General features: G+C 36.0%; 1 protein-coding gene across 1 annotated transcript in view; it reads right to left on the bottom strand.

Annotated features, from left to right (window-relative positions):
- Positions 1 to 19,224, bottom strand: part of LOC120223195 (soma ferritin-like) — a 45,718-nt gene that overhangs the window by 16,940 nt on the left and 9,554 nt on the right. The gene's annotated exons all lie outside the window — the stretch shown is intronic.

Genomic DNA, 19,224 nt, shown 5'->3' with positions numbered 1-19,224 from the left:
CCTCAGACAGATAAAGGCTTATTTTATTAGCTAATAATGAAGCTATAGAATTGCTGAGGCCACTGTGTACAGACAAAAGAGGAGGGCTTCGATTCTTGTCTCAGTCTTGATCTCTTGGCCTCGAATTGTTCCTCGTAGCACTTAGGTTCTTCCTGTGAGCCTCAGCCTGGTCAGCCTTCAGCTTGTGGATGTGTTCCTTAAGCAGGTTTTTGGGGCACCTGGGTGGCTTAGTAGGTTAAGCATCTGAGTCTTCATTTTGCCTCGGGTCATGATCTCACAGTTCATGGGTTCAAGCCCTGCATCAGGCTCTGCACTGACAGCATGGAACCTGCTTGGGATTTTGTCTCCTTCTCTCTCTGCCCCTCCCCTGCTCGCTCTCTATCTCTCTTTCCAAATAAATAAATAAACATTTTAAAAAAGAGAAGAATCAGCTTGTTTTTAAACACACTCCCCTTCTCCATCAGGTATAGGCTATGATATGTGCAGTGGTCAGTCTTCTGATATTCACTGAATCTTCTGAGCGGCCAGCTCTGAATACTTATCCAATTGCATTCTCAGGCATTTGACAGTTCCCTTTGTATACCTGTGCCCAATATAGTTGCCTTCACAGCAAGGCAGGTGTTTCTATAGCACCGAGCATGGGAATGGGCAGTCACAGGCTCTGAGTGATCAGTCCAACTTGATTAGCTTCCACATCCACTATAGGAGTTGGCATTGGCAATTTCATTTGTCCCACTGGGCTCTAACAAGAACTTCTTTTTGCCACAGTGAAGCATACTAGAGATGAGCCTTTTCTGAATCCTCATGGTTGCTGTTCAGTTTTCAATACGCAATTCTAGTAAACAAATCACAGATGATGACCAGTCCTGCTCTCACTATGTAATGACTTAGTGATTAATGTAATGGTTGCAGTGTCTACCCACCCAACACACACTTACCTAGCACCTCCCAGAAGTGGCTAGTTGGTCAGTGCTGCATAGTAATAAAGATAATCAAGGACTTGAGCATTTTGCCTAACATTTTATCATATTTGTGTTTAATTCTGGTGCCACAGTTTTGAGATATTGATGAACTATAGCATAACTAGATGTAAGAGAGTTTATTTATTTCAATATTTGCTTTATACAATAGTAGGATTTATAAATGTTTAAATGTTGATGAAATTGATGGATAAAAATTCTTGACAACAAACCTGCTAAGCGGGTGTTTTATTCCTTCTTATGAAAGTGAAAAACAGAGAGGTCAAGTAACCCACCTAGTTAACTAGTAGCAGATTCTGGGTTTGACCTCATCTCTGACTCCAAAAATCCAGCTTTTTCCTAATGTGCTATTCATCTCATTGTATTCAAACATATGCTTTCTTTTTCTAGTTTATTAATGTAAGAATATGAAAAGACTTACAAACCTAGAACTAGAAATAAATATATGGTCAATTAATTTACAACAAAGGAGCCATGAATATACAATGGGAAAAGGATAGTCTCTTCAACAAACTCTGTTGGGAAAACTGAACAGCTACATGAAAAAAAGTAAAGCTAGACTCCTCTCTGACACCATACACAGTAATTAACTAAAAATGGATTAGAGACTTGAACATCAGATCTGAAACCATAAAACTCTTAAATAAAAACAGTCAGGAAGTTCCTTGACAATGGTCTTAATGATGAGTTTTTAATCTGACAGCAAAATTAATAGTAACAAAAGCAAAAAAAAAGACAAACGGAACTACATTAACTAAAGAGCTCTTGCACAGCAAAGAAAACCATCAGCAAAATAAAAAGGCAAGTACCAAATGTAAGAAAATATTTGCAAATCATATATTTGATAAAGGGTTGATATCCAAAATATATAAAGAATGCATATAACTCAATAGCAAAATAAAAATTGATGAAAAAATGGGCAGAGGATCTGAATAGTTTTCTAAAGAAGACATACAGATTGTCAACAGGTACATGAAAAGATACTCAGCATCACTAATTGTCAGGAAAATGCAATTCAAAACAACAATGAGATACCATTTCACACCTGTCAGAATGGCTATTATCAGAGAGATAAGAAATAAGAAATGTTGGCAAGGATGTGGAGAAAATGGAACTTGTGTGCACTGTTGGTGGGAATGTAAATTGGTGCAGCCACTGTGGAGAAGAGAATGGAGGTTCCTCAAAAACTTAAAAATAGAGCTCCCATATGATCCAGCAATTCCATTTTGGGGCATTTATTTAAAGAAAGTGAAAACACTAATTTGAAAAGATACATGCACCCTTTATCTTCATTTCAGCACAATTTACAATAGCCAAGATATGGAAACAACCTAAGTGTCCACCAAGAGATGATTGAATAAAGAAATTGTGGTATATACATACATTGAAATACTATTGAGCCATTAAAAAAAGAAGAAAATTTTGCTGTTTGTGACAACATGGATGAACCTTGAGGGAGTGAATGCTAAGTGAAAAATGTCAGAGAAAGACAAATAGCATAGGATCTCTCTTATACATGGAACCTTAAAAAATAAATCAAACCCATAGATAAAGAGAACAGAGTGGTGGTTGCCGAAGGTAGGGGGTGGAGGATGGGAGAAATGGAAGAAGGGGTTAAAGGTAATAAACAAAAAAACAAACAAATAAAAACATTTATATGCTAGTTCCTTTACACTAGCATAGTCAAAATAGTTTTGCAGAGGAAAACAATCCGATTTCAAGACCTACTTTAAAGCTAACGTAATTAAAATGGTGTGAAGATGGACATACAGATCAAGAGAACAGAACAGAGAGTTTAGAAATAAGTCTATACTGCTATGGTCAGTTTATTTTCAACAAGGTACCCAAGGTAGTTGATTACGAATAAAAGTTTCTTACAAGTACACCTCAAGAAGTTAGAAAAGATTTCATATATGAAGTTCTGAGCATCATAACAAAGATGAAAAACATGTAAATGTATAGGACTACTAAATAATGATGGAATTGTCTAAAGAATCCACGAAGTTTTTGGTAGCATTGGTTTCTAAAGTACTTAGATATAATAAGAGTATAATTTCACACATTTTGATTAAATCAAATGTCAAGTACTCTACTGTGTGAATAATTAAAGTGATGACAGAAGAACCTGTATTTAAGAGAATTATTTTCTTTAATAGTTTACTAACATGACACTTCTGTTGCATATTTTTCATCATATTTATTTGTCCTCAAAATTGTGATCTCTCAGAAAAGACTTTAATGTCTTTTTTTTTTTTTTACAAATAGTTTGTCAAGTTGGTTTCCATACAACACCCAGTGCTCATCCCCACAAGTGCCCTCCTCCATGCCCATCTCCCCCCCACACCCATGAGTCCTCAGTTTGTTCTCAGCATTCAAGAGTCTCTCATGGTTTGTCTCTCTCCCCCTCCCCCACTGTTTCCCCCCTTCTTCTCCCCCACAGTCCACCGTTAAGTTCCTCCTAATCCTCCTATACGTTCAAACATATTTTATTTGTCCTTTTCTGCCTGACTTATTTCACTCAGCATAACACCCTCAAGGTCCATCCATGTTGCTACACATGGCCAGATTTCATTCTTTCTCATTGCCATGTAGTATTCCATGGTATAGATAAACCACATCTTCTTGATCCATTCGTCCGTTGATGGACACTTAGGCTCTTTCCATGTTTTGGCTATTGTTGAGAGTGCTGCTATTAACATTGGGGTACATGTGCTTCTATGCATCAGCACTCCTATATCCCTTGGGTAAATTCCTAGCAGTACTATTGCTGGGTCATAAGGAAGTTCTATTGTTAATTTTTTGAGAAACCTCCACACTGTTCTCCAGAGGGGCTGCACCAGTTTACATTCCCACCAACAGTGTAGGAGGGTGCCTGTTTCTCCACATCCTTGTCAGCATCTAGAGTTCTCTGATTTGCTCATTTTAGCCACTCTGACTGGCGTGAGGTGGTATCTCAGTGTGGTTTTGATTTGTATTTCCCTGATGAGGAGGGATGCTGAGCATCGTTTCATGTGTCTGTTGGCCATCTGGATGTCCTCTTTGGAGAAGTGTCTGTTCATATCTTCTGCCCATTTCTTCACTGGGTTGTTTGTTTTTCAGGTGTGGAGTTTGGTTTAATGTCTTTATTATATGAAATTGTACTGTAATCACTTTTCTTAAAATGAGAGCACACTATTGAATGAACTTTTCCACATAGGTTTCACATGCATGCACATGTACACACGCACACACACACTATCACCAACACCAACACCCCACCATCAAACAGCAATAATAAATTCTAAACAGTGATCTGTAGTCTGAACAATGCATTTCTCGATCAACATTCCTGAACTGCTAGGGCTCCTGGACTATGGAGGAAAATGCTCAGTATTTAGTGTCAAAGCTCCAGCTGTCTGTTTCTTAGAGGAACGTGTACTTGGTTTTGATGTCAGCTAACTATGACTTAGTGGCTATAGCACAACTGCTGAACCAACAGCCAACACCAACATGTCTTTCAGCTGAGAGAGGGTCATGAAGGATTAGGCTGGGATGTTGAGACAAGGGTTATGAAGGTAAGTTTCTATAATTCGTGAAGTTCATTGGTAAGGACTAACATGGTGACTAGCAATGGCAGGAACACAATCTTAAACCAAGTGGGGAAGAGAAGTGTTCTAACAGCATTCTTTATGTCTTTCATTTCTCTCATCTGCCTTTTCTCTAAGACATCAAGATTAATGGATGAAATTTTTAAATTAATTTTCATTTTCCTGTACTTTTATTATAATTCTCATAGGCTGGACCTGAATAGGGGATTTTAAATTAATGAGAAACATCATGAGTTGTATCATGCCATGGTTAATAATGCAGTCTTTACCAGAGACATTGTGAGTTTGAATCCTGTCTTTGCCACTTGAGTCAATTAAGAGACACTTTTGTAGACATTGGGAATGTGGCAGTAAACAAGAGACAAAAATCCTCACTCTCACAAACAATATTTAGTAGCTTTAGGACATGAACTACTCTGTAACTCAGCTTCCTCCTCAATGGGATCTATAAAGGAACCTACTTCTTGGGTATGTTTTAAGCCTTAGCTGAGTTAATATACACAAAATGCTTAGACCAGAGTTTAGCACGCAGAAAGCACTTAATAGACGTAATCTATTAACATTTAAGACCTTTTTAAGGGGGATATTGTTGTTAACTTGTACTTCATAAAGTGTCATACAAGCTCTTATATCCTGGTCCTCTTCTCAGGCTCTGCTTTCAGGAGAGCCCAAACATTGATACAACCCTTCACTGATGGTGTGTGGTTCCCCATATTTTCTCCTACTCTGTCGCATGCATTTCACTTCTTTTAAAATAGGGTCTTTTAATGAAAAGAAGTCCTTAATTTTAATGGACACCAATTTCTCAATCTTATATTAAATGTTTTTTTGTGTCCTAGTTATGAAATCCTTTACTACCCTAATATCATAAAGATGTTCTATATTTTCCTCCAAAAATTTATTTATTTTTAGTTACAGCCCATCTGGAATTAATTTTATGCATGGTAAGAGGTAAAAGAAGTTTCTTATTTTTTACATAGGGATGCCCCTAGTTGACTGGTGTAGGCAGAGTGATGGCCTCGCAAAGACATCTGTGTCCCAATCATGGAAATTTCCATGTCAAAGGGGATTTTGCAGATGTGAGTTTGAGATGGGGAGATTACCTTGGGTTTTATCAGTGGGCCCTATTTAATCAAATGAGTCCCTAAAACAAGAGAACCTTTCCAGGCTGTGGTCAGAAAGAGATGTAACTAGCGAAGAATTATCAGAGAAATGCAACATGGCTGGCTTTGAAGATGGAGGAAACGGGCCACGAATCAATGTGGAGCAATGATTGGGAAACACAGGTGGCTTCTAGAAACAGGGCATGGAAAGGGAATGGATTTTCCTTTAGAATCTCCAGAGAATAACATAGCCTTGTCAATACTTTATCTCATTGTGACCTGTGTTGGACATCTGACATAAAGAGCCATGAGAAAATAAATTTGTGTTGTTTTAAGATAAGTTTGTGATTGTTATGATAGCTACAGGAGATTAATGCATTGACCCAGCACTATTTATTGAAAAGATCATCTTTTACCTACTTTTCCACAGCACTACTTTTGTCATAATTGTGTATCCATTTAAGCTTTACCTATTTCTGAATTTTTTATTATGTTCCAGTTGTCTTTTTGTTCATTTTTGTGTCAGTACTGCACTCCTTTACCTTGGATAGCTTTTTAATATTTTAAGAATAATTTAAGGGTTGCCTGAGTGGCTCACATGGGTGACTGACTCATTTAGGTGACTGACTTTGGCTCAGGTCATGATCTCGTAGTTTGTGAGTTCGAGCCCTGCTATCAGCTCAGAGGCTGGAACCTGCTTCGGATTCTGTGTCTCCCTCTCTCTCTGCCCTTCCCTGCTTACACTCTGTCTCTCTCTCAAAAATAAACAAACAAAAAATATTCTCAAAAGTCTTTAAGGTATGTTATCTTCTTGATCTTCTACCCAAGACTTCCTAATTTTTTGGGGGGAGCTGTAGTTGCAAGTTTATTTGATATTTCTAGGCCTTACTCACCAGAGGATTCAGTTATTAGAGCTTCACCCAGAGAAGCTGCTGGTATAAATAAATAAATAAATTTCTTCTTAAATTCCCTTTTCTTGAACAGAAACTGCACGGCTTTTCCTAGCTTAAGCATAATTGGTAACCTATATATGTGGTGGGTGTGTGTATGTGTGTGTGTGTGTGTTTGTATTTCTTCTGAGATTTAAAGGCTATTTTCAGGGTGGCTCAGTTGGTTGGGTGACCGACTTTGGCTCAGGTCATGATCTCACAGTTTGAACACGCAGCTGCTCTGACATCTCAGAGCTTGGAGCCTGCTTTTGGTTCTCTGTCTCCCACTCTCTCTCTGTCCCTCCCCTGCTTGTGCTCTCTCTCTCTCTCTCTCTCTCAAAAATAAATAAAATATTAAAAAAGATTTTAAGGGGCGCCCGGATGGCTTAGTCGGTTAAGCGTCCGATTTTCGCTCAGGTCATGATCTCGCGGTTCGTGGGTTCGAGCCCCACGTCGGGCTCTGTGCTGACTGCCAGCTCAGAACCTGGAGACTGTTTCAGAGTCTGTCACTCCCTCTCTCTCTGACCCTCCCCTGCTCACGCTGTCTCTCTCTCTCCTAGAAATAAATAAAACATTTAAAAAAAATAAATAAAAAAGATTTTAACAAGCATTTAATAATTCCCCTAACCAATTCCCAGTAGGGTAAAGTTTCCCATGGTGGTCTTTAAACAGTGATTTGGCTCTCCTTACCTCTTTATATTTCAATATAAGTGATATAACTGCCTTGTCAATCTCAACAACAGTAACAAAAACTTACCAGGATTTTGATTGGTATTGCATTTGCTCCATAGATCAATTTGAGAAGTTGATGTCTTCAAAATACTGGTTTTGAAAAATCCAATTATAGCACATTTCATTATTTGATCTACCTTAATTTTTCTTAATAATGCTTGTAGTGCTCTATGTAGAGGACTTGCACAATTTTTGTTAGATTTATTCTAAAGTGTTTAATCTTATTTTATTGTAAACATTTTAAACTTTTTCTATTTTTTGCTAATGTATATAATTTATTTTTGTATACTATATATAGTTTTCATATATGGACTTTTCCAGTATCTTTGCTAATAAAACATTTACTAAAATTAAAATTTATCTGTATATCCTTTTGGAATTTACATATACAACCACATGATCTGTGAATTGCCAGTTTTCTCTTCCTGTCCTTATAACTTTTATTTTTTGTTTGCTTTATTCCAAAGCTAAAATCTCTAATACAGTGATGCATAAAAGTGAGGAGAGCAGGTATTTGTTTTGTTCTTGATATTAAAGAAAAGTTCAATATTTCCCCAAGGAATATGATGTTTGTTATATGTTTTTTAGAACTACTTTTGATTAGTTTTGGAAATTCTCATCTATTACTAGTTTGTTACGAGTTATTTCTTAATGACACTTTTAATTTTGCGGTAATTTGTAGATTAGCCTGCAGTTGTAGAAAATAACACAGAGAGATTATATACCGTTTACCGAGTTCCTTTCAATGGTAACATCTTGCAGAGCTATATCATAATATTCCAGTCAGTTGACACTTCAGTTACCCATCTTATTCACATTTCCCCAGTTTTACTTGTACTTAAGTGTATTTAGTTCTATATAATTTTATCTCATATGTAGTTCCTGTATCTACCACTATACTCAAAATACGGAACAGCAGCATCACCACGAAGATTGCTTCTTGTCCCCTTTTATGCGCAAAATTTTTTCACTTCCATTCTCCATCTGCTTACTGTCACTAACTTCTAGTAAGCACTAATCTGTTCCCTATTTCTAAAATTGTTAGTTTTAAAATTTTTATGTAAATCAGGGGTACCTGGTTGGCTCAATTGGTTAAGCTTCCAACTCTTGATTTTTGTTTCAGATCATGATTTGTGTGTTTGAGCCCTGCATCAGGCTTTGCACTGTTTGGAGCCTGCTTGGGATTTTCTGTCTCCCTCTCTCTCTGCCTCTCCCCTGCTCACACTCTCTCCCTTTCAAAAATAAAATAAATAAGCATTAAAAATTTTTTGTATAAATCAAATAAGTCATACAGTATGTACCCTTTGGGGACTGGCTTTTTTCATTCAGAGTAATTCCTTGGAGATTCATCCAAGTTGTTTCATATATAAATATGGTAGTTCATTTCTTTTTATTGCTGAGTAGTATTCCATAGTCCAGATACATCACATTTTGTTTGACATTCACACGTTGAAGGAGATCTGGATTGTTTCTGTTTTTGATTACCATAAGTAAAACTGCTATGAACATTTATGTATAGATTTTTGTGCAAACCTAAGTTTTCATATCTCTGGGATAAATGGCCATGAGTGCAATCGCTGGGTCATATGGTGCCTTTATATTTAGTTTTATAAGAAACTACCAAAATATTTTCCAGTGTAGCAGTACCAAAGAGGTATTTTTTGTTTTTATTTATTTTTTTAATGTTTATTTATTTTTGAGAGACAGAAGATATAGAGTGCAAGCAGGGGAGGACCACAGAAAGAGGAAGACACAGTATCTGAAGCAGGCTCCAGGCCCTGAGCTGTCAGTACAGACAGAGCCTAACACGGGGCTGGAACTCACTAACAGTGAGATCATGACCTGAACCAAAATCAAGAGTCGGAAGCTTAACTGACTGAGCCACCAGGCACCCCTGTTGGTTTTGTTTTATTATTTTTTAATCAGGAATAAATGCTGAAGTTTGTCAAGTGCTTTTATCTTCTCTTGTTTAGATGTTCTTAAGATTTTTCTCCTTTATTCTGTTACTGTGCTGAATTATGTTGCTTGATCTTTGAATTTAAAAGAACTTTACATTCTCAGCTAAATGTTGAACAAGATGATCCATCTTGTTCAGGATGGATCATCCTTTCTATATATTTTTGGACTTTGTTAATGTGTTGCCCAGAATTTTTTCCCTGTGTTGATTAGTGCAATTGTCTTGAAACTTTTCTTTCTCATGAGGTCCTTTTAGTAAGTATTAGGGTTATGTTGCTCCACAGAATGAGTTAGGAAATAGTTCCACTTTTTAAAATGCTGTATGAGTGAATTTGTGTGAGATCGGTGTTACTTCTTTTCAACTATTTGATAATATTCACTGCTGAAGTCTACTGGGCCCAGAATATTTTATGGAAAAGTTTTATATTTTAGATTAAGTAATTATAGATTTACTCATACTTTTTATTCTTTTGTCATATTTGGAAAGTTGCGTTGATTTTGACATTATCAATTCCATGTAAATGTTCAAATCCATTGGCATAAAAGTGTTCAAAATTTCATAGAACCCTATCTTTATTGTCTGTTTAGTTTATCCATTTTTTATTCCTTTTATTATCTCTTTGTGCTTTCTCTCCTATTTTTTCTTATCAGTCTTACCATAACAGACACATGGGAAAAATATAAAAATTGGTCTAGTATACATGTAAAACCAAACAAAATCCAGCAAATTAACTATGTCATAGAACACTCCAAATAATTTGAAAATATTGTTCTCAGGGGTGCAATAACTATAATATTAATTTTAAAACCTAGTGTCACAGTACTAATATACCCATTAGCTATGATTCAAAAGGAACTGGAAGCAAAATAAAAATTACATTTAAGAAGAATAGAAAATATTTTTAAGAAAAGTAAAAAGAGTTATTTTGAAACATAACAAGTCTTTTAAATGCTATAATGTCAACTGGAGAGTGGAAATTAATTTTCAAATTATTTTTTCAGAGAAACAACTTTGGCTTTGTAAATCTTTTCAGTTGAATTTTGTTTTTCTCTATTTCATAATTTTCTATGCTCATTATGATTTCATTCCTTCTGTTTTCTTTAGGAATAAGTTGCTTTTTTTTCGCTTGTAGAGAAGAATGCTTAGATCATTAATTTTCAGGCTGTTTTCCTTTTTCTCATACTTGCATCCAAGGATAAAAAGTTCACACTTAGGGTGCCTGGGTGGCGCAGTTGGTTAAGTGTCTGACTTCGGCTCAGGTCATGATCTCACAGTTTGTGGGTTCGAGCCTCGCATTGGGCTCTGTGCTGACAGCTAGCTCAGAGCCTGGAGCCTGCTTCAGATTCTGTATCTCCTTCTCTCTCCAACCCTCACCTGCTCACTCTGTCTCTCTCTCTCTCTCTCTCAAACATAAGTAAAACATTAAAAAAAGTTCACTCTAAGCATCCTTTTCGTGAATCCCACAGATTTTGAAATAACATATTTTCATGTTCTTTTAATTCAATCTATTCCTGACTGCCTTATATTTAATCATTGGGTTATTTAAAAATGAATTACATAGTTTTCAAATCTGTGAGGATTTTCTAGTCGTTGCTTATTATGGATCTCCAGATCAATTTCTTTGGGCGGTGTTCTCTGTATCATTTAAAAGCTTGTTGAGACTTGCTTTTATGACCCAGCAAAAGGTCAATTTTTATAAATAGTAACTGTCCACTTGCTTTTCTGTTATTAACCGCCATGTTTTTTATGTGTGAATTAATTCTCGTGTATTAGTTGGATTGTTCAAATATTCTTTAACTTTACTAATTTTTATGTTTGTTCTATCAGTAACCGGGAGAGGTATATCAATTGCTCCCTTTCTATAGATACGTTATTTTCTTTTGAGGGTCTATTTTTGTTTCATCAGATATGATGATATATTAGTATGTTCATACTGCTATATCTTCATGGTAAATTGTTTCATTATGAAGTATCCCTTTTTATCTCTAACAATACTCTTTGCTTAAAATCATTTTGTCTAATATCAATTTAGCTACGTAAGTATTTGTACATTATGATTTTGTCCATCTTTTAACTTTTCTATATGTTTATAATTAAGACCTCCTTACTTAAAAAAAATTTTTTTAATGCCTTTATTTATTTCTGAGAGAGAGAGAGACAGTATGAGCAGGGGAGGGATAGAGAAAGAGGAAGACACAGAATCTGAAGCAAGCTTCAGGCTCTAAGCTGGCTGACAGCACAGAGCCCATTTCAGGGCTTGAACCCATGAGCTTGAGATCATGACCTGAGCCAAAGTCGGACGCTTACCCGACTAAGCCACCCAGGCACCCCGAGATCTCCTCACTTTAAGCAGGCTATAGTTGTTTTGTTTTATTTTTAAAACCCAGTCTGAAAATAATTTTTTCTTTGTGGCATTTATATTTAATGTGAGTACCAATATATTTGAGTTTATATATCCTATGTTAGTATTCATTTTTTATTTGTCATACCTGTTTCTTTTCTCCCTTTCTTGCCTTCTCTTGGATTGATTTTAACATCATCACTACTATTCCATTTAATGTTCTAGTAGTTAAGCTACACCCAGATTTTTGACCTATAGAAACCATAAAATAAATGGTGTCATTTTAAGCCATCAAATTTGTGACAATTTATAGCAATATAGAAATGAATGCATTCTCCTTGAAGGATATTTTGCTGGGTGAAGATTTTTAGATTGGCAATATTTTTTTTCAGAACTCTGTAAATCATTCCAATGTGCTTTGGATGCCATCTATTATGTTACGAAGCCAGCTTTCAGTTGAATTATTGCTTTTTTAAAGATAATCTCACATGTTCTTGCTCTTTTTTAAGATATTCTCTTTCCTTTTCATCAATTTATTATGTTGTGCTTAGATTCTTTTTTTAAAACCTATGGAGGTCTCTTAGGGCTTTTGAATTTTCTTAAGTGGGTTTACATTTATCTGGGAGTTTCTAGAACTACTAGCAATACAAGTTCATTTGATATGGTATCATGAATGGAGATATTATAAAACCAGATTAAATCTTAATCTCTAAATTCGTATGGTTTAGACTTCAGGGTATTTACTAGGGCCCCCTTTGCTGCCACCCCACTCTTTGATTAGCCTTGTTATCCAATTTTTGTCCCCATCCAGATAAGGGTATCAAAAACTCTGGTCAAGTTTTTACTCATCTCTCCCATAGTTGGTATATATACCTTTAGGACAAAAGAAACTGGCAGGTTCATCTCTATTATTCCACCCTTATTCTTTTCCTTCCTTTCCTCAATCTTGGTCCTAATGATCTTCACTGCCTTGTTAGTTCTTCAATACCTACAAGGAAGTGTGTTTGTTTTTTGTTTTTGTTGTTGTTGTTGTTGTCATTGTTGTTGTTTGAAAACAGCTTGTCCAATCGCTTCTTGGCCTTTTGGCTAAGATCAAGTGAAAAAAGCTTGTCTAGGCGTTCTGATCATTCTCTGTGGGAGCAATTGGTCAAAATTATTCTGTCAGCCATTACCAGAAGTTGAAAGTTCATTATGGATTGTAAGAAACATATCCCTCTCTAGCTGTCTTTCAGTTAACCATGGTTCCTATTGTTGGCTACTCGTTCTTAAATCAGTTCCCAGAAAGTGTGTTGGATCCTTAGATGTTTTAACAAACATTAAATCATTGTTAATCCAATTTTAAACAAGAATTCATTGGTCACTTACTATATGTGTCATCTAGGCTATGCCTTATTGGAAATAAGAGAAGTATAAAACTAATTTTATGTTGCTAAGTGTCTAAGAAACAGGGAACAAAAAGTAATTTCTATACAGGTATTGCATCATCCCATTAGGATCTATATAATAAAAAAGACAAATAATAGTGTGTCAACAAGGATGTGGAGAAATTGAAATCCTTATACACTGCCCGTGGGAATGCAGCCAAAAGAGTCTGGCAATTCCTTAAAAGGTTAAATACAGGGCTACCATAGGACCCAGCAATTCTAATCCTAGCTATATACCTAAGATAAATGAAAATTTATGTCCATAAAAAACCTTATACATGGATGTTCAAAATTGTATTATTTAGGTAATGGCCTAACAGTGGAAACAACACAAATATCCATCAACTGATGAATGAATACATAAAATGTGGTATATCTACACAAGAGAATATTATTCAATGATAAAATACAATAAAGTACTGATACATACTACAACATGGATGAATCTGGAAAATATTACACTGAGTGAAAAAAACTAGTCATAAGGGACCACAAAATTTTATGATTCCATTTATCTGAAATGGTCAGGCCAAGAAAAATCTTTAGAAACAGAAATGAGATTATTGGTTACCTAGGTCTGAGGGGATTGAGGTAGAGTTTCTCCTTAGGATCATGAAAATATTCTAAAATTAATTATAATAATGATTGTACAATTCTGAATATATTGAAACAAAAAAATTTACCCTTTATATGGGTGAATTATATAGTATGTGAATTATATCTCAGTACATTTGTTATATATAAAAAACACAAATAAGTTATAAAATGTGCTATTGACTCCAAATTCAGAAAGTATGAGATCTGTGGTGTTAAAAGAAAAAACAAAGTTAAAATCCATGCTGCATTCAATAATCTCTCTTCTTTTGGTGAAAATGAGTTGTTTTTCATATGGGTATCCATCTATTTTATACTTTATGGGTAAAGTGATTTGGATGATTTCAGATTTTAACACTGACACATTTGTTTGTAAGATTTTAAATATCATTTGAAAATGTCCATGAATAATTAAAAAGATGTGGTTTATCTATACCATGGAATACTACATGGCAATGAGAAACAATGAAATCTGGCCATGTGTAGCAACATGGATGGACCTTGAGGGTGTTATGCTGAGCGAAATAAGTCAGGCAGAGAAGGACAAATATCATATGTTTGCACATATAGGAGGATTAGGAGGAACTTAACCGAGGAACAAGGGGGAGAAGAAGGGGGGAAATGGTGGGGGAAAGGGAGAGAGGCAAACCATGAGAGACTCTTGAATGCTGACAAAAACTGAGGACTGATGGATGTGGGAGGGAGGGGGGATGGGCATGGAGGAGGGCACTTTTGGGGATGAGCACTGGGTGTTATGTGGAAACTAATTTGACAATAAACTATTTGTAAAAAAAAAAATGTCCATGAATAGACTCCCCCTCAAGAGAAAATTAAATTTCAAGGAAAGATATTTGCTGTAAATTTTGCTTATGAAATGTTAGCCAAATGACTCCTTGACACTTTTCTGACCAGAAGTCTACTGATGAACGATAATAAAGTTACTGGCTGCTTCTGTGGAATAATTTAAAAATATGTAATGGGACTAGACACCAAGTTAAAGAGTATTTGAATAAATGCTTGTTTCCTGGGTTTGTTTTTTAGTATTCTGCTTTCTCATACTGTAAAACATGTGGTTATGACTTTAGGGTTAGCTTTTCCTTTAGTAAGTTTTACGGAAAATCAATTCATTTCAAAAAAAAGGTCATGTAGTTAATGGCAAATACACTTCGTCTTTTCAAATACGATGTGAAAATTAAGGGTCTAAAAAGGAATGTCCACTAGCAAATGTTGAAGGCGCATTCAGCACACCTATACCTAGATCATCAAGGTTCACATATAAAAACACTTTATCCAAAGGTGTTTATTTGCAAACTACTACTCTGGGGAGCCCTCAAAAGAACACTAGTAATAACAAAGTGAGTTCATTTACTCTTGGACCAAAATTAGCCAGTTTATCTCATCTTTTGCAGGGTGACTATGGGAACAATAAGAATTGATGAGCTTTTAAAGAGCGTCTTAGGAAACTCCATGTCAATTCTCGTGAATAATATTGTGATAAATATGATGATCATATTCTCTAAACCTTAAACTTGAACACATTATCTGATAAATTAGAGTGTATTTATGCAACAGTTCTGGAAAATCCAGGGACTGTAGTCACAGCAAACATTAGCGTTATGACACTAAGTCAGGATCATGCTACATACCAGGTGTGCTGTTACTTCTCCCGTCTGTACGCATGGCTGACAAGAGGCAATTGTGATGTTCTTCACTGTTGAGTGTGATGTGGCCACACAACCAGTTAGTTGGAATTGGCCTTAATCAACAAGAAGCTTCTTTACCATCTTGTTTGGAGGTAGTTTTTGTGAACTTTTGATCAGTTGGCACCATGTAGAAATCATTAAGTCAATTGGCCAGTGGGGCAAAAAGTTCATTTGAAATATGACAAGTGTGTATGTAAAGATAGCTCAAACTTACCCTTTGCTACTCATTTGGGTTTTTGTTTAATTCACATGGAAGCAAGTTAGTCACATGGAAGACACTTCAACGGAATCTTTAGTGAACTTGAAGGTCTGCATAGTTTTTATTCTCTTCTTCCATTTGGCCATGGTTCTCATTCTCAAAGAGCTTGTGGTCTAGTAAGAGGGAACAAATTGTATACAAATAACTATGGTGCAAGGTATATGAACAAATTCTGTGAGAATGATTAGGATGTTCACAAAATGGAGCATTTCTTTTCTATCCGAGATGAACAGGTAAATCCATCTTGTAGTTCATTTTATATTTCTCTCATTTGTTTTTGTTTCTCTGTTCCTCCTTTGTTCCCTTCTCTTGAATTAATAAACAAAAACTGGCATTCTATCTTATCTATTTCTCTACTATTATTTGCAGCTCTCTTTGTTTTTTTAAGTGGTATTCTAGAAATCACATTATTCATCCTTCAATTATCACAATCTACACTGAATTAATATTATAACACTTCAGGTAAAGTTAAGAACATTGCAATAGAATAATCCAATATATTCCCTCCCTCACCTTTTATGCTAATGTTATCATATGTTTTATATATATAAACATATATATATATAAACCAATAATACAATGTTATTTTTGCTTTAAACAGGTAGTTTCTTTTTTAAATTAAGAAATAAAAGTAGGGGCACCTGGGTGGCTCAGTCAGTTAAGTGTCCTACTTCGGCTCAGGTCATGATCTCACGGTTCGTGGGTTTGAGCCCCACATCGGGCTCTGTGCTGACAGCTAGCTCAGAGCCTGGAGCCTGCTTCCGATTCTGTGTCTCCCTCTCTCTCTGACCCTCCCCTGCTCACGCTGCCTGTCTCTTTCTCAGAAATAAATAAAACATTAAAAAAAAGAAATAAAAGCAGTCTTTAAGGGGCCCCTGGGTGTCTCAGTCTGTTAAGTGTCTGACCAGCTTAGGTCATGATCTCACGGTTCCTTACTTCAGCCCCACATCAGTCCAGATGTCAGTACAGAGCCCATGCTTTGCATCCTCTGTCTCCTTTCTCCGTCTCCCCCCACCTCAAAAAAAAGTATTAAAAAAAGTAGTCTTTGATTGGCTAATAGTGATTAATTTTTTTCAGCTCTTATTTAGTTGCAAATGTATTTTATATTCATTTTTGAGGAAGATTTTCACTGGATGTAAACTTTGGGATTGACTGATATTTTTCTATTGGAACTCTAGTATGTAATTTCATTGTTTTATAGTCTCCATTAGAACTCAGCCATTGTTTCATATTATTTTTATTTTTGTATGAAATATGCCTTTTATCTTTAGTTTCATTGGAGATTTTCTCTTTATTTGGTGATCATTAGTTTGACTACAATGTTCCGGGTGTGGTTTTCTTTGTATGTATCCTACTTAATGTTTGCTGAGTTTCTTATATATGTGAACTGATGTTTTCACCAAATTTGGGGAATTTGGGGTCCATTATTTCCTCAAATATTTTTTCTGCCCATTTCCTCCCTTCTCCCCCACACCCCTACTTTCTCTTCCTCTGACTACAAAGATATATAAACTTCTTGATATTGTCTCACAAAACTGAGTCTCACTGAGGCTCTGTTCATCCTTATTTCGTTTTTGTCCTGTTGTTCAGTTCTATTGAATTTGAATGATAATTTCTATTTGTCTTTGAGTTATCAATTTCTTTTCTATAAAGTCTGCAATCAGTTGTGAAGCCCATTCATTGAATTTTTCATTTCAGGTGTTAAAATTTCCAGTTCTAGCATTTCCACTTCACTAACCTGGGTTAATTTAAGCTGGTCTGGATTGACCAAATGTTGATCTACAGAGACACTTAGCCTTGGTCAGGGCTATAGAATTAATTATTTACAGATAAAAAATGTTATTTAATCATCTAGAGGTGTAACAGTCATGAGAAACAAACACTTCTGCTGTGAATGTCTAAGGGAAAGCAATTCTAAAAATTTTGTAACTAAAGGCAAATTAGAGTACTGAATATTGGTGTCTGATTCATTCTCCACTTTGTCCTTAACAAATCAGTTAATTTCCACATTAATGAAAATTTATCATAGTTATTCCAGAATAAAAAGAAAGGCAGAGGAGAAGGGAAGAAATAAAGACTAAGACAGCCCAGAATTAGAGTGGATTCTAAAAGAAAAGATGGGAAGATACCTATGGAAAAATGTAACCTCTTTCAAATTTTTATTAAGTTGGTCTATCAGAGACTCATCCCAGAGAAGAAACTAATCATTTTTAAATAACTTCTATCAGGCACTGTGCTAAACAGCTAGCATGTCTTACTTCCTTTTATTCATATAAAAACACTGAGAAATCTTTCTTATTGAAAGATTACCTCAGTGAGGTAAGTTAAGAATAGAAGTTGCTTGGCAATAAAAAAGAATGAAATCTTGCCTTTTTCAACAACGTGGATAGAACTGGAGAGTATTATGCTAACCAAACTAAGTCAGTCAGAGAAAGACAGATATCATATGATTTTACTCACTATGTGGAATTTGAGAAACAACAGATGAACATAGGGGAAGGGAAGGAAAAATAAGATAAAAACAGAGAGGGAGGCAAACCATAAGAGACTCTTACATACAGAGAACAAATTGAGGGTTGATGGAGGGGGGTAGAGGAGGGATAAATGGGTGATGGGCATTAAGGAGGGCACTTGTTGGGATGAGCAATGGGTGTTATATGTGTGTGATGAATCACTGGATTCTACTCCTGAAGCCAAGACAACATTGTACGTTAACTAACTTGAGAATAAATAAATAAATAAATAAATAATAAAATAGCACCCTGGAATAAAAAAATAAAAAAAGAATATAAGTTGCTCAACACAATAATGAACTGAATCAGGTGGGTACACATTTCCTGGACCAGGTAAGTTTTGAGTCTGATTTTGAACATAGAAAAGAAAGTGAGAAAGATTGTGTGGAGTGCTCCACTTGCATGGGGGGGGGCACCAAATGTGGAGCGTCCCAGCTGGGTGGGGGGCAGTGGCATGGGCCAGTGATAGAATTCACCCAAGGCAGAACAAAAGAGAGAGAAGTTTATTGAATACACTGTAAGGGAATGGTGGACAGAACAGCAAAGGAGAGACTGTCTATCCCGAGGCGGTGAAGAGCGGCTATAGTTAAAAGATGGAGTGAAGGAGTATGGGGATGTATGGAATTTTCCTTTTTTTGTTAATTTTAGGAACTGTGCCTGGTTGTCATCGGTCAGTTAGGGCCTATGGCTATTTCGAGGTGTGTCTCTTAAGGAGCCTGTTTGTACTCAGCAAGTGGTTGTCATGGGCCCTTATGCCTTGCTCAGGTTTCCATTGCTCAAGCCTGCTGCCTTAAAGCAGCCTCTACAGGTTGGAACTAGGTGAAGTTTCTCCCATGAATTATTAGGAAATTGCCCCGTTGTCTTCTGTCTAAACTACTGACCTTCACAAACAGTGTCCAATGGGAAAAGTGCCTCTGTATTTAACTGGTAAGGACCTTTAATGCATGTTTGATAATGCCAAGGATGATGGTGGCTAATGGCAGGGCTGAAGGTCTCCACTTCAATGCAGGACTATAATTCAAAGCTCGCTTGCTTTGATTCTGTCTAGACAGATAAACAGCTTTGCTACATTAAACAAATTCCAGGCAGGAGACACCAAACT

This window comes from Hyaena hyaena, unplaced genomic scaffold, assembly GCF_003009895.1.
Source record: "Hyaena hyaena isolate Hyena2069 unplaced genomic scaffold, ASM300989v1 scaffold_969, whole genome shotgun sequence".
In the NCBI taxonomy this organism is placed as follows: Eukaryota; Metazoa; Chordata; class Mammalia; order Carnivora; family Hyaenidae; genus Hyaena; species Hyaena hyaena.
Note: the sequence above shows the minus strand (reverse complement) of the source record. Positions and strands in the feature narration are given on the sequence as shown.